We start from the raw sequence: 10,563 nt of genomic DNA on the forward strand, positions 1-10,563 counted from the left end.
CAAATAATCAAATACAATCTTTAAAAAACAAATGATTGTTTGGACAAATACTGAAGAAGTTATCCCAGTATAAATTAAACAAGTAATTTCTCCAGATGCCTAACATTCAGTAAAATACATATTTTATAATGATATTTTGTAGAGACCAATCCAATTTTTTAGCCTTTGTGGAACTGCATCACTACCTGTTGAACATAGTCATGCGACTCCCCAACTGAATATCATGTATCTTTGGAAGCTATAACTCCCTCACATCTCTGAAGCATGTGAAACCCTGAAACTACATAATAAGTATATCATTAACCACTTTTCCAATTAAATCTTTGCAGTTTTTCACCTCATCCTCCAATCCCTTGCTATTCATGGTGAGGTCCATGGATTAGTAACAGGGAAAAAAGCAGAATCCATGGCCCCACCCCAGACCAACTAAATCAGAATCTGCATTGTAACTAGATCCCTGGGAAAACCTGCAGCCACATTCAAGTTTGAGAAGCACTACACAGCAAACTGTTTTTATCAGTCTTGGTGTTAGAATACTTCTTTCAAAACCTTCCCTCTGGGATCCCTGGGTGGCGCAGCGGTTTGGCGCCTGCCTTTGGCCCAGGGCGCGATCCTGGAGATCCAGGATCGAATCCCACATCGGGCTCCCGGTGCATGGAGCCTGCTTCTCCCTCTGCCTATGTCTCTGCCTCTCTCTCTCTCTCTCTCTGTGACTATCGTAAAATAAAAAAAAAATAAAAAAATAAAAAAAAACCTTCCCTCTGTGGCCTGAGCCCTTCATAAATCCTCTGTTCCCCACACCGGACCACCTCCAACTTCTAGAACTTTGTTCTCCCACCCCCCTTCTCCACCATCTGCTAAGCACTCCTCTCTCCTTTCTGCCTAAAAGCAGCATTCCCATTTCCCAAAGTCCTCATTGATCCTCTCCTCTCCAAAGTGTTCACAGATCTCTAATTTTATAGCACTTGTCTAGCTACACATTCATCCAACATCCTGGCTGTTCTTGTTTTACTATTCAACCTTTATTTTGCCTTTAATTTTCCAAGTACTCCTGTCTTGTCTGCCCCACTAGTTCATCACTTATTTGCCTTTGTACCTGCCATGGGGCTTTGCACTAATAGATTCAACAAATATTTGGTGTTTGGCTTTGACTTAGATCTCTGATGGCAAACTATGTGATACATAAGACCTATAAATCCGAGTCTGGAAACTAGTAAAAAAATTTACAACATCTAAGCTTTGCTGGCATTAAAACTTCCAATATGCTGAACACAGGAGTTGCAAAATAACATGATGTATAAATAGATATTGGACTATTTTAAATAACTAGAGAAAATAAATATCAAAAATGAAAGCAAGACAACATAATATCACGTATCGGCTAACAACGTTAAGTCTCATTAAGGACATCAAATCAAATAAAATCCTTCAGCTGCCATTGGCCAAAATGCACTGGCAACCAATCCCAGTCCTGTGACATGAAAATAAAAACATGTCAGGCTCCTGCATATAGGATTTCTACCAGGGTACAGATAGTCCCAAAACTCATTTCATTCCAACTCCTCCGTAGAATGACCCCATACTTTGAAGCAGGAAAATTCAGGGACGATTTTTTTTTTCTATTTTTTTATAAGGTCCATAAATATTATTGAGAATTAACAATGTATCCTGCCACAGAAACACAAAGATGATGAGACATGTCCTTCCATTCAAGTTGTTCACAGTCTTAGGGGGAGGAGACATAAACAGATCATTTCAACACAATGTGGAGCATAGAGTACCAGAGTATACATACAGACGGTATTATTGGAACACAAGGAAGGGTTGCCTAACTCAACCTAAAGCAACCTAGGAGAGCTCTTTGGAGGTGGTGATGCCTGAACTGAAGCTTAGAGTTAGAAAAGGCATTAATCAAATGAAAGAGTAAGATGGATATTTCAATTAGGGGGAAACACATAAGAAGGAAGAGGTAACTGATATCATGGTGTGGAAAGAGCTCAGATAGTTCTGTATTATAAGGAAGTGAGGAGGTTCCCTTCACAGAGGAGGTGACAACTTGCTATCTGATAAGACAGAGTTCAAAAGACCTTGAACTTTATCCAAAAGGCAAATGGAGAATGGCTAGGCTTGAAAGACTTCCTGCAGCTTCCAAGATCTAATATGAAAAGTAAAAGCTTAGATTCTACATGAATCCCATACATTTTTTTAAAGATTTTATTTATTTATTCATGAGAGACACAGAGAGAGAGGCAGAGACATAGGCAGAGTGAGAAGCAGGCTCTCCACAGGGAACCCGATGTGGGACTCGATTATGGAACCCCAGGATCACTCCCTGAGCCGAAGGCAGACGCTCAACCACTGAGCCACCCAGGCGTCCCAAACCCCATACATTTAAGGGCCCCGGAGTCCTTGTCAATATGGCTCTTGAGATATTGATTTGAAAACTTTCTTGGATCATCCCTACAGGTGTATATTAGGGAAAATTATCTGAGGTAAATCTCTTCCAGCCCAGATTCTACTTTCTGATTCCAAATGGCTGAGAAAACTATAGACCTATGATGTAGGCCTTTTCTCCTGAAGGCACTAAACCATACCACAGGACAATATCACGGTGTTGCCAAGGTATGGTAACAAAATAAAAACAGCCATTGAATTAAAGGACAATTGAGGACAAGAGCCTGTTTCTTCTCACTCCTAGCTAACAGCTCTGTTCAGCAAACTACACTTTTTCTCCAATTACAGCTCAGGCATATGTGTGTGTGTTTATTTCTTTACCTCTAGTGTTTTAATTTAAAATACTTAGTAGGTTTTTTTTGCAACCAACTAGTTCAGTTATTTGTCTTAATCTTATACACACACACACACACACACACACAGATTTTCATCCAATTTAGATAGGCGAGAAGCTAGATGATTTGAATGTTGGCATTTTGTGAAATTTTGCCTCTGTATAAAAAGTAAATTGTTTAGTCTAGATGTTCAAAACCATTAACACAGAATAAAAACACCAGCAGGAAGTAATTCTGTTCAGCTCAGGCAGGTGACAAAATAAATTATACCCAAAGTTACACATAAGCTGGAATCATTCAACTGCCTACCTTTAAAATATGTCAAGTCTCCAACCTGAACCTTGCATTCTGATTTCCCTAATGGCTCCTAATCTGGTCCAGACTTTTCAAAATGGGTGAAACTGGATTAACACAGCCTTCTCCTGCTAACGTCACGGGATCTGGATGCAACAGCTCATTCTTCCTTCTTACCTGTGCCGTATTGTTCTCCGTGCAGTGATTCTACCTTTGGGTGATGGGGCAAATGTGCATATTTACATTGTTTTTCATCTTTTCGGGATCGTAGAATTCAGTACTCATTAGGAAAAATAATGATGATAAAACTTAGAATAATGTTAAAAAGTAGGTAAGTGTGATCCTTAAAAACATAAAAATTTAGGGGCTTCTGGGTTGCTCAGTCGATTAAATGTCTGCCTTCTACTCAGGTCATGATCTCAGGGTCTTGGGATCGAGCCCCGCATCAGGCTCCCTGCTAGGTGGGAAATCTGCTTCTCTCTGCCCGCCCCCTTCATCTTGCTCTGTCTCCCTCTCTCTCAAATAAATAATTAGATCTTTAAAAAAAAAACACATAAAAATTTAAAAAGTAAGTGGTAAAGAGCATGAGCCCTGCAGCCAGACTCTACGGTGTGACTATTGGTTTCCCCACTTGCCAGCAAGGTAATTGTGAATAGGCCATTTGGTCGTTCAAAGGCCCCAGCTACCCAATGTGTAAAATGGGAGTAATACTAGTTATAATAATACTAGTTTCCATCTCATGGTGCTGTTGAGAAATTTTTAAAAGTAAATTTACATGCAGCATTTAAATCTGAGCTTAGCACATAGGAAGCTGTATGCATTAGCTATTATTAGTATCATCATCATTATAAGGCACCACAATCTATTAATCTCACTAATTCTCAGAAAATAGTGCCAGGAGGGGCACCTGGGTGGCTCAGTGGTTAAGCATCTGCCTTTGGCTCAGGTCGTGATCCCAGGGTCTTGGGATCGAATCCCGTATCGGACACCCCCTGGGGAGTTTGCTTCTCCCTCTGTCTATGTCTCTGCCTCTCTCTGTGTGTCTCTCATGAATAAATAAGTAAAATCTGAAAGAAGAAAGAAAGACGAAAGAAAGAAAGAAAGAAAGAAAGAAAGAAAGAAAGAAAGAAAGAAAGAAGAAAGAAAGAAAGAAAAAGAAAGAAGAAAGAAAGAAAGAAAGAAAGAAAGAAAGAAAGAAAGAAAGAAGAAAGGAAAGGAAAGGAAAGAAAGGAAAGGAAAAGAAAGGATGCCCGGAAATATCACAGTATATTTTATATTTTATATTCACCCCCTCCTTTTCCAAGAAAAAAAAAAGTCATCTTAAGAGATGGTATCACAAAGTTTAGTTAGCAGGAAATTCTTTTTTTTTTTTTGTAAATTTATTTTTTATTGGTGTTCAATTTGCCAACATATAGAATAACACCCAGTGCTCATCCCATCAAGTGCCCCCCTCAGTGCCTGTCACCCAGTCACCCCCATCCCCCCCACCTCCCCTTCCCCCACCCCTAATCGTTTCCCAAAGTTAGGAGTCTCTCATGTTCTGTCTCCCTTTCAGTTAGCAGAAAATTCTGAGGAAGTATTCTGATGTGGGTTGAATGATCAACCTCACTTCCAGCCTTTTCCCTGGGTGGTCTCCCAGCTTGGAATGTCCACATGACAGTTCAGGAGGAAAAGGATTCTCCCTTCTTCCTACGGAAATGATAGCTGGGTCGCAGGAACCTTACTTGGCCAATGAAGGAAATCCCACAAGAATCAGGGATATCAGTACTAACATTGCTGAGCCCCTGAACTGGTACCAGCAACAACCCACCTATAGATTTTTCTCCGTGTATGAAAAACAAACACCTTTACAAGTCGGACGTCGTATTCAGGTTTTCTGATACACACAGTCAAAAGTACCCCGTCTGATACATGTACAGACTCTGCGTTGCTCTTGAGACTAATGGGGAGCTATCAGCCTGCACCTGTCAGATTCAGCCATGGCCACTGATGGGTGGCCAATTTTTTTCCTAGAGTAAAACTAGGTCCTGGGCGCTGCTGCTTCCATATGCTCAGCCTTTCACCTTAGCCAGCCTATGCCGAATTGTGGAAATATCTAGAAAGCCCTCTTTCCACATCTCCTCCATCCCATCCTCTGGCTATCAAGTACTGTTCCCACATCTAGCTGCTCACGCCATACGCTGTCCACTTCCAGCCTTCCAGGAAGCCACATTCTGGAAAACCAGTGCACCTGCTACTGGTGCACTCATTACCCTTGAAACAAACATCACAAGATTTCTCCTCAGTGGTACCCAGGAGGGAGGCACGCATCTTCCCATCACTTGTCTCTCTCCACCGTATCAGTTTTATTATAGCATCTGGTTTTTCCAGTCTCTAGTGGTTTTCCAAAGGCCCTCCTGCCCAGTCAATCCTCAGCCCTTTCCTGCTCTCTGCTGAAGTCCATGACAGTTGTAGACACAATAAAATTGATAAAAGTGGCGCACCTTGTGAATAGTGTTTCAGAGGAGTGTTTCCAATCGTCTTTTTGTGTTAGTGTTGTTTAGGCAACCAAACTGCTCGCTGAAATTAACACATTATTAAAGCAGTTTTAAATTGTCTATTGGACTTATCTAAGACGGCACTTCTTCAGATCTAAAATTATTCAACCAGTTCCAGGAAAAAAAAAAAAGAAAAAAAGAATGAAGAAACTGGAACCCAGACTAAGTAATTGGTTAATTTTTCTTCATAAAACTAGTTCATATTCTGGAAACAAGGGTTTATCTGTTTAATATCATATAAAAATTATTGTCATCTTAGCTAAACAACAGTGTCAGTAAATGGCATCTAGATAAGACTGGGGAAAAAAAACTATATTCTTGCTGCCTGCAGAAAGATAAATTTTGTTGGCCTTTCAAAGCCAGGGGATTAACTAGCGTTTGGGGGGAGATGCTTTGAAAGATACAGAACCTGTCATATTTTCTGCTTCATGAACTAAACATAAACACTGGGAAAGCTGTTATGGGTGTCTTACAGCTGTCTGCCAGCAGATGAGGCTTCTGAGGTGGCAAGTCCAAGGAACAGCAAACACCATTCTGTGTTTAATAAGCCATATACTCTCCAGTACTGAGATTACCCCTGACAGGGAGTTAAAATTTGGAAATAACTAGTTCTTCCAAGTCATGGATGTATAATGTAAGATCCTGTGATTATAAAGAAATTACATGAATTGTGAAAGGAGCAATTAGGAGAAATGTCATTTTTCTTTAAAATTCACTAGAACTTACAAATGGCGGTGGGAAGCTGAACTGATGAAGTATTCAAATCATCCAAACTACTATTTGAACATGATTTAGACCACAGAGGACACAAAACAAAATATTTGTTTTCTACCAAAACATGCATATGTGAATCGAGGTGAATCAGAAACTCTTCCCAATAAGAAAATCTTTATATCATAACAATAATAAAGGTAAGAGTCACTTTCAGGCAATAGCTCAATAATATACCAGGAATGGAGCCACCACGAATATAATTCAAGCATCATATAATCCTCAATTACATATTCTAAAATAAAGAGGCAAACAGTCTGTGTGGGGATCTGGTCCTTTCTGTGTTACTCTGTGTAAGTAACTTAACATCTCTGTGCCTCAGTGTCCAGATCTATAAAATGTGGGTAATGACTAACTTGTAGCATTGTTAAAATAAGTGAGATGGTTGATATTTATATAGTGTTTAGAACAGTTCCAGACGCATCATAAGTGATATGTAAGTAAAAATAACAAATAAGAACAACTAAGTTGCTTACCTGATGAGATAAATTCAAATGTAAACTAAGCAGTCAATGGAAGAAGCCATGGAAGCCTCCAAACCAATCTCTTATTTCATACAAAAATCCTCTAAAACAAGCAAACCTTTGACATACTATAAGGAAAAGAAGACTGCCTCTCTGTAAGGCCTACCTGGAATTCTAAATCTAAAGCAACAGCATATAAATCCAAGCCAGCTTCCGTATGGCAACATATCACACTCTTTAAGGAGCCGTCACCACCTTTTCTGCCTGCTTTTCTTCAAGCTGACATCCTTTATGTCTTTATCCTTTATGACTTTGATGCAGCCTCAGTTTCTCCACTGTCCCCAATACCTTTACAGGCACTGAGCCTGTCAAGTTCCTTAGGAAAATGGGGCAGGATGTCCCCAGATGTGGTCTGCATGGCATCTTTGACACTCTCTTCTAGACCTTGATTTCTACTAAACTGAAGCTCAGACTGCATGTCCAGTTTTTGACATCCATGTCAGCCTATTGCTTTGTACTTAGCTTTCAGTTAATAAAACTGGCCTCTTGATCTGCTGAAAAGACGGAGAACTGAGAGTTCTACCCTTATGTTGACATTTTTAAGGCTAAACTAAAAAATGCCTATTTATCCTTATTAATAAATCCTACTTTATTATTCATCAGGATAAATGTGTGTGCAAATGGAATCTTAGTACACCAAACCACATTTTAAATGCCTAGAGGAAATTAGGTTTGTTTGTTTTTTTACTGAAATCTTATAATGAAAATTTTGCAAAGTAGATAACTATCCTCTGATTGATTTTTTATGTAAATATCTACTAACATATTATAGTTGCCTGAAGCAGGATACAAATATATTAAGTTTTGGATTATACCATATTATGTTATTACAGCAGATCTGCCCTCTTGTACTTTGATTAAGGCTAATACTCAAATCAGTTTATTTTCCCTAAATATACTGAAACCGGAAAATTAGCATGTGGAAGACAGAGCCAGGAAGCCACAGACCAGAAAGCTATGTCCAGGTCTAAAATGTCCATAAGGTTAAAAAAAAAAAAAAGTAATTCTTAATTAATTAATTAATTAATTAATTAAATGTCCATAAGTTATACTATCCTCACACAGCAAACCAAGAGTTGATTCTTTGGTTTAAAAGTTTCCTCCCATCCCTTTTATATAAATGAAATAATAATATGAAAAAAGAAAATAATATGAAAAAGATTATAGTTGACTCTTTCCTATTCAGTTACCATTTAATACAATCCTTTGTCCTTAGGCAAAGCCTTCTACAGGCTGGCCCTAATTTACCTCTTTTGCTTCATCTCTCATGACTCCATTACTGTCACCCCTAGAGTTTCAACAGCCCCACTCACCTGTACACTCAGCTCAAACCCATTTCTCCAATCCACTCTTGACAAAGGAGGCAGTAGGTAAGATCTCAAATCAATCCTGTGGTAAGACACCAGTATCTAGTGCCTGGGAGGGCTCTGGGAACCAGAACTGGGATGTGCCCTCCTCTGATATTTTCTCTACCCCACAACGAAACACACTATGCATGGCCTTCTAACCCAGTTTCTGACTGAGCCTCCCTGACCTATTACTAAGGCCGAAGCTCTTAACTGAGCCCAGACACTTAACTGAAGCAACTTTCCCAGCCCACTTCCAGATGAGTTACCATCTGAGATCCTGTTGTAAACCAGAAAGACCTCCAAGTGCCATCACGTCGTCTCCTACTAGACTTTCAGTATCAGTTCCCTGCCCAAGGACCTCCCATCACATTGGAAAATTGGCCCAAATTTATCATGGGTCTTTGAGCATCACAATTTGGGCTGCCAATGCTGAAGAGAAGTTTGAGAGAAAATGTAGAGGAATCAAGAGTCTAGAAGGCTTCGAGCTCTTTGTTGGAGGCTACAACCAGAAAGAGGACATCTGGATATGAAATCTCAGTGTTGAAGTATGGAGGATGACTGTGCAAATTATGGCTTTTGAAGGACTTGATGAAGAGGGACATGGAGGATATAAGTAAGTCCAAACTCTGAGAAGCTGTTGTCATTCAAGTAAACCTGGATTCATCCAGGATGTGGTACCTACCACCTATGGGTCCACAGAAGAATCAAAGTCACAGGGCAAAGAAGAACCTCTCTTAGAGTGGGTGGGGGATAAGTTCCTTTAGGACAATCACTTAGATACAGAACAGTAAAAAGAAACCTGAACTGCCTTTAATTTTATTCTATGTCTAAGACTGAGTAAGGTAAGATACAAGGAATTCTCAGTTTACATGTTCTGGTTAATTCAAATTAAACTTCACTAAGAAAAGTTATGAAGCATATTCCCTGGTAGTAACAGTGCAGCTCAGGTGATATGGTAGCAAAGCATGAGTTTCCAGAGATCTCGATTTCAATATGAAATAGAACCCATCCTAAAGCTACCTTTAAGCATGGCGAGAAAATGAACTCAAGGCATAACTATTAAAATTAAAATAGAGAAAAACCACACATTTGACACACATTTATTTATGAGTTTAGAAAGCTATTTACAAATTATTAAAAGCTATGATGCTTATAACTAAAATGAAAATGGCAGAAGAAAAAAATGACATTGGTTCTAGCTGGGATAGTAGATAGGTACTACAATAAAATTATAAAATGTTAAGGCCACGCCATAGAAAAAAGTTCATGTCAGTCACTGTAGCCTCCCCAGTACCACTCACAATTTCCTTGGCGTGCATTCCATTTCCATACATCATTTCAAAGAAGTTGCATTTGAAGCATGGAAGTTCTAATACAAACCAAAAATAAAAAACTTATGCATGTAAAAGCAAAAGGTAAAGTTCTGTTGGTGCCAATTCCTTTGGTAAGTAAATAATAGTAAAATTGAAAGGCCAATTTCAAGGCAGCCTGGGTAGCTTAGCAGTTTAGCGCCGCCTTCAGCCCAGGGTGTGATCCTGGAGACCCGGGATCAAGTCCCATGTCAGGCTCCATGCAGGGAATTTCATTTTAAAAGTTCATTTTAAAAGTTCCAACTTAAGACTATACTTTCAGGGATCATTTCTATAGTTTGTTACTAAAAGTTCCAACTTGCTCTGATGAATGTCCATTACCTAAAAATGGCAAGCTAAATGGCATTGCTTTGAGGCCTCATCACTAGATCCAAAGAACAACCCTTCACAGTTTTGGTTAAAGTAAAAGCTTCTCAACCAATAGGCCACAAGTATTTTTCTGATTAGTACTCATACACTAAGTTTATAAAATCCAGAAATAGACGCTTAGGTTGGAGGAAAAGAGACTGAACAAACTATGTTTGACATGTTGGCATTTAATTTCTTCCATAAAGTAAAATCCTACTCCTTTTGTGCATTCATATGTCACACTTTTTAACTTCCTAAAGTTCTATACCATATATAACATCCAACTGAGAACATAGAAGAATAACTGGTAATCCACCCCCTCTGCTAAGGTCAGATTGGTGTCACCATCCACTAATTTACCACAGAGAGCATGACTCTTCGTCAGCAGTTCTGGAAGAACCAGGATTCTTGGAAGGAAATTAACCTTTAACTAAATTATTTTTTAATATTTGTCTTCCGATGCAGGTCCCTCTTTTAAACTTGTAGTTGGGTTTATTATTCTTTTTGATAATTTTTATTCATCCTTGTACATAGAAATTGAGACCTTTAATTGAAACTACAAAAATCTCTAAAAATAAATA

At 39.0% G+C, this 10,563-nt stretch overlaps 1 pseudogene; it reads left to right on the top strand.

Annotated features, from left to right (window-relative positions):
* The first annotated feature begins 9,880 nt into the window (after nucleotides 1–9,880).
* LOC140599474 (small nucleolar RNA U3) lies at nucleotides 9,881–9,965 on the top strand (annotated as a pseudogene).
* Nucleotides 9,966–10,563: the final 598 nt, after the last annotated feature.

This window comes from Vulpes vulpes, chromosome 6, assembly GCF_048418805.1.
Source record: "Vulpes vulpes isolate BD-2025 chromosome 6, VulVul3, whole genome shotgun sequence".
NCBI classification, from domain to species: Eukaryota; Metazoa; Chordata; class Mammalia; order Carnivora; family Canidae; genus Vulpes; species Vulpes vulpes.